The following is a 6110-nucleotide window of genomic DNA, read 5'->3' on the forward strand; positions in this document are numbered from 1 at the left end:
GCTGAGACAGTGTTTAACAGGGTGATCAATAATACTTTTAAGAAAATAAAATTCATATTAGGATAAAATTCTATGGGAGAAGTAGAATGGAGTTGAAGGAGCAAAAAGAGTGATATAATATTACAAAGCTTGTTAAGATATTTTCAAATAGGGAAAATGGTAGCTATCAAGCCTCTGTTGTAGCAAGATTTCACTGGATACATTTAAAAGAACAATTAACATTTTCATTTGAAATGTCAACAGCTACGATACATAATAAAATGAATCTTTTGAGACTATTTACATGTAATGATTATTTCAGATTTAAAAAAAAAATTCATTAAGGCGTCCTGGTTTTTCAAAATTGATAGAAAAGTACACAAGTAAAACAAGTTTGAAGACTATTCACTCCCTCCCTGCTTAAGCGCTCTCAACTCCTGGCCTGCAGGGGGCGTTGCAGCCAGCTCACCTCACCACTGGCACAAGCCCAGCAGGCCCCGTGTTTGTCAAGGCTGGCTGCTGTATCCCCATCCTTAGCATAGTTGATGTTTAATGGTTGTTAAATGAATGAAAGTTGAATACTAGAAAGGAGCCATTCATGTCCTCTGATTCTTCTTTAGGGATTCCTCTAACACTGGCCTAGCCTGGAGTGGCTGAGGCCAGGATGGCTCTGGGTCAAGAGGTGTCCGCACTGCCATATCCTGTCACACCAAAAATGAAAAAAATGCCAAACAGCCTGCTAGATACATATGGCACTCCTTGGCTGTAGTTGGCTAAATGTCTCGTGTGCTCATGAAATGGCTGGGCTTAACCACGGTCACCCATTAGTATCAATACTGAATATTTCCCCTCCTTCCTCAGTGCCTAAAAAAGACTAACTAGTTGTAAAAACAATCGAAATGAGGGGCACCTGGGTGGCTCAGTCGGTTAAGCATCCAACTCGATTTTGGTTCAGGTCATGACCTCACGGTTTGTGAGATTGAGCCCCATGTTGGGCTCTGAGCTGACAGTGTGGAACCTTCTTGGGATTCTCTCTCTGCCCCTCTCTCTGCCTTTCTGTGCTCTCTCTCGCTCGCTCTCTCTCAAAATAAATGGATACACTTAAAAAAAATTGAGGGGTGCCTGTGTGGCTCAGTCAGTTGAGCTTCCGACTCTTGGTTTTGGTTCAGGTCATGATCTCACGGTTTGTGGGTTTGAGCCCTGCATCGGGATCAATGCTGTCAGTGTGGAGCCTGCTTGGGATTCTCTCTCTCTCCCTCTCTCTCTGGCCCTCCCCCACTTGTATGTTCTCTCTCTCTCAAATAAACTTTAAAAATGAAAAAAAAAAAATTTAATAAATTTTTAAAAACCTGAAGTTAATACTTTCAAATGCTTTCAAAACTGGGTCAGAGACCACAGGGGTATGCCCTGGCTTCCTGAGGCATGGGAAAAAGTGACTAAGTGGAATTAGTGAGAAAGATATTAGAAACTAAGGGAGAAACTAAGGGAGGAAGGGAAAAAGCAGAGGCAAATCATCAACGGTAATTAAGAGATAAGAAAATTAACCATGAGGAAGAAATAAAGGAAGATCATAACATTTACACAAGTGTCTTGTGATAAGGGGAAAAATGGCTGCCTTGTTTCAAATTAGGCAAAAGGCAGAAATCCTCATAAATTCTTATACATTTCTTTTAAAACTCCCCAGTGTCTGTAGAAGATCCTAAACAACAAACTCATTATTTTTTTTAAGATTTTATTTTTTTTAAGTAATCTCTACACCCAACGTGGGGCCCGAACTCACAACCCCAAGATCAAGAGTCTCATGTTCCACCGACTCAGCCAGCCAGGTGCCCCTCTTGCCACTTGTTCAAATAATGAGTTAGGGGCACCTGGCTGGCTGAGTCGGTGGAACATGAGACTCTTGATCTTGGGGTTGTGAGTTCGGGCCCCACGTTGGGTGTAGAGATTACTTACAAATAAAATCTTGCCTTGCCTTTCAGAGGTACACAGCAGCAAGATGGCAGAGCAAATTTCCGAGAAGAGGAAGTTCATCGCTGATGGCGTCTTCGAAGCTGAACTGAACGAGTTTCTCACTCAGGAGCTGGCTAAAGGCGGCTCCTCCAGGGTTGAGGTCCAAGTTACATCAACCAGGACAGAAGTCAGTATCTTGGCTATCAGGGCACGGAATGATCTGGGTGAGACAGGCTGGCAGATCCAAGAGTTGATCCCTGTAGTTCAGCAGAGGTTTGGTTTCCCCGAGGGCAGCATAGAGCTTTATGCTGAAAAGGTGGCCACAGGAGGTCTGTGTGCTATTGCCCAGGCAGTCTCTACGTTATAAACTCCTAGGAGGCCTCACCGTGTGGAGGGCCTGCGATAGTGTCTTGTGGTTCATCATGGAGAGTGGGGCCAAAGGCTGTGAGCTTGTGGTGTCTGGGAAACTCCAAGGACAGAGGGCTAAATCCATGAAGTTTGTGGATGGCCTGATGACTCACAGTGAGGACCCTGTTAACTAGTACATGGACACTGCTGTGTGCCATATGCTGCTCAGACAGGGCGTGCTGGGCGTCAAAGTGAAGAGCATGCTTCCGTCAGACCCAAGTGGTAAGTCTGACCAAGTGGTAAGAATCCCCTGCCAGATCACGTGAGCATTGTGGAACCCAAATATGAAATACTCCCCAGCAACCCCATCTCGGGACAGAAGGGTGGGAAGTCAGAGCTCCCTGCCATGCCGCAGCCAGTACCCACAATGTTAACAGGGTCTCCGTGGCAGCTGCATCTGGAGTTTGGTTTTTGCTCTGTAAAGACCTTTAATAAAATCTTTGAAAAAGAAAACCATGATAAAATAAAATCTTAAAAAAATTAAGATAAAAACTGGCAAAAGAATCAAGCCCTTCCTATAGGAACTGTTCTTTAATATAACCAAATAGACGTAAAGTTTATTCTCATAGAAGTATTCCACCTAACAAATGAAAAAGGAATGACATAATTAGAATATCACTGTTTTGTAACCTCTAGTGATATAATTGATCCAGGTAATGCCACATATTAGCTACCTCCAAATAAAATACACAATAGTCACTACAAAAAAAGAAAGAAGAGAGAAAGAGAAAGGAAAAAAAAAAAAAAAGAAAAATCTGATCAAACCTCTTGATCTAACTTCCAACATAAAGAAAAAAAGATAGAAAAGCATGATCACTGATAGCTTAAAGATACCATCAGCAAAGTCCTGACTGTAAAAACTTCATAGGTATGAAATAAACTAAACACTTCAGTCAAGAGGTGGAGATTGTCAGATTGCAGAGCAGAGTTGGCTATTGCTCTTTGTAATCAGTATTCTCTCTTTATTTCTTGCTGTAGACACTTTAAAAATAAAGATACAAATAGAGGATAGGAAAAGACATACCATGTGAACAGTCAGCAGAAACAAACTGGAAGGGTCATAAAAATATCAGGCAAAATGTACTTCAAAGCAAGGAGTAGTGATGGAGATAAAGTAGGAAACTTCACAATGATAAATGGTCAATATGTGAGAAAGAAGAATTGTAAATGTATATGGGCCTAATAAGGGCTTCAATATACAAAAGGCAAAATGCTGCAGAAATAAAGGAAGACCTCTACAATCACAGATTTTAACACACCTCTCTTGGTAATTAAAAGAGCACCTAGATCCCCTCCTCCCCCGAAAATATCAGTAAGAATATAGAACTGAATGATGCTATCAACCAAGCATAAGAATTTGGAAACAAAGAACCACCCTATCCCTTAAATAAGGAGAGAGGGGAGGGTGAGTTGGTTAGGCATTTATCTGCCTCCTCTTCTAAGCGAGTTCTTTAAGTACTGTTCAGACATAATGACTAAGCACACTTATGCCACGGATCTGAAGAGAAAGACGAGAACAGGAGAGGTACTGAGTTTAAGGAAAGAATGGTCCGTCTTTTATTTATACAGCTTTCAAACCCAAGTAAGCTCCAAAGCCTTTTTTACATGCATGATGTCATTCCATTCTTATATATCCTTTGAAAAAGGCAGCCCATATGTTCTTATCCCCATTTTACAGATAAGGAAGTAAGCCCAGAGGCTGACAAGCAAAAAAAAGAAAGAAAAAACAAAAGCCAAGGTTGCTGCTCGATCAAAAGGTGGATGCATTTTACAGATCATATGAGTGACTCTACGGGAGTGCGGTGAGTTACCAACCGTTTTCTTTCTTGTAAGTAAATTTTCTACAATGTGTTCAAATATACAAAGCAATATCGGGGGTATTGAATCCTTAGTTAAGAAGCCGTGCAGTAGTCCCCCCTTACCTGCAAGAAGTACGCTGAAGACACCCAACAGACACCTGAAACTGTATACAGTACCAAGCTCTGTATATACTGTGGTTTTCTCTATACATACATACTTATGATACTTATGATAAAGTTTAATTTGTAAGTTGGCGCAGTAAGAAATTAACACCAGTAATAAAATAGAGCAGTTATAACATTGTACTGTAATGCAAGTTATGTGAATGTGGGCTCTCTCTCTAAAAATCTGATTGCGCTGTCCTCACCCTTCTGTGATGATGGGAGATGATACGATACCGACGCCATGAGATAAAGTGAGGTGAATGACACAGGCTTTGTGAGGTAGCAGTAGGCTGCTACTGACTTCCTGATGATTCGTCAGGAGGAGGAATTGGCTTTCAGCTTCCAGACCTGGGGTGACCATGGATAAATGAGACCGAGGTAAGCAAAGCTGTTTATAAGGGGCAATGGCTATATTTTCACACACTCCCTAAAACCCTGAAATGATATAGTCAGATACCAGGTTGGACCCAAGAGGACAAAGCTGTGAATGTTCACCCTGTGTCCAAACAACATCGAAAAATGAACACTCCGGGGCGCCTGGGTGGCGCAGTCGGTTAAGCGTCCGACTTCAGCCAGGTCACGATCTCGCGGTCCGTGAGTTCGAGCCCCGCGTCAGGCTCTGGGCTGATGGCTCAGAGCCTGGAGCCTGTTTCCGATTCTGTGTCTCCCTCTCTCTCTGCCCCTCCCCCGTTCATGCTGTCTCTCTCTGTCCCAAAAATAAATAAAAAACGTTGAAAAAAAAATTTAAAAAAAAAAAAAAAAAAGAAAAGAAAAATGAACACTCCTTGATGGGCTTGTTGGCAAACTCAGTAAGTGTTGACCACACTCCTGGTTATGCATAAAAACTGATCAAGTTGTGGTTTAGAAACAATTTCTTTTCATTTTTTTTTAATGTTTATTTATTTTTGAGCGGGGAGGAGGGGGTGCAGAGAGAGAGAGGGAGACACAGAATCTGAAGCAGGCTCCAGGCTCTGAGCTGTCAGCACAGAGCTTGACATGGGGCTGGATCTCACGAACTGTGAGATCACCACCTGAGCCAAAGTCAGACTCTCAACCAACTGAGCCACCCAGGCACCCCAGAAACAATTTCCAGGTAAACAGTCCTCAGAGAATATGCGGATTTACTCTTCCCATTACCAAAACACAGACTTTACAGATCATCTCATTACTGATTTTAGAGGACAAGTCTCAGAGTAGAATCACTTTGTTTCTTGGCTTGAACCAAAATATGTTTAAAAATAAATATACATTTCAAATACATAGGAAATATACATTTCCCAGGCAAGGACTGGTTATTTAAATATCATATTGTCTGTTTTATTTACACTCTTCTCCAAGTTCCACTGAAGCATATTTCTTTAGGTACATGGGGGATCATTTCATTAAGGCTAATGGTGATTGTTTTCTAGAAAAAAAAAAAAAAATACGTGAACACCAAGGAATATTTTTCACTTTCCCGGAAAAATACAAAAAGGAAGAAAAATGATTTGAATTTTTAGTTCTAATTGTTTCCAGTTTTTTATAAAAGTTCAGTGTTGTTCGGATTTTTATATGACCAGAGTGAATAAAGTGCAGGAGTCAATCGCTGCTTTCTATTTAAAGCAAACTGGCTTTTTATAAATCATAGGACTTTTATTTTGAAAAAAGAAAAAGAAAAGAAAGAAAAAAGAGAAGAAAAAAGAAAAGAAAAAAAAGAGAAGGAAAGGAAAAGGAAAAGGAAAAGGAAAAGGAAAAGGAAATGAGCCAGTAGGTCCTTCCACCAGGTAGTCCCAACCAAGGTGGGCTGGCCTCCTGGCACAGACTGGGAGC

General features: G+C 41.2%; 1 pseudogene; it reads left to right on the plus strand.

Moving 5' to 3' along the window:
• Positions 1-1975: 1975 nt before the first annotated feature.
• On the plus strand, positions 1976-4027 carry LOC122225430 (annotated as a pseudogene).
• Positions 4028-6110: the final 2083 nt, after the last annotated feature.

The sequence above is a fragment of the Panthera leo genome, chromosome B4, assembly GCF_018350215.1.
Source record: "Panthera leo isolate Ple1 chromosome B4, P.leo_Ple1_pat1.1, whole genome shotgun sequence".
Lineage (NCBI taxonomy): Eukaryota > Metazoa > Chordata > Mammalia > Carnivora > Felidae > Panthera > Panthera leo.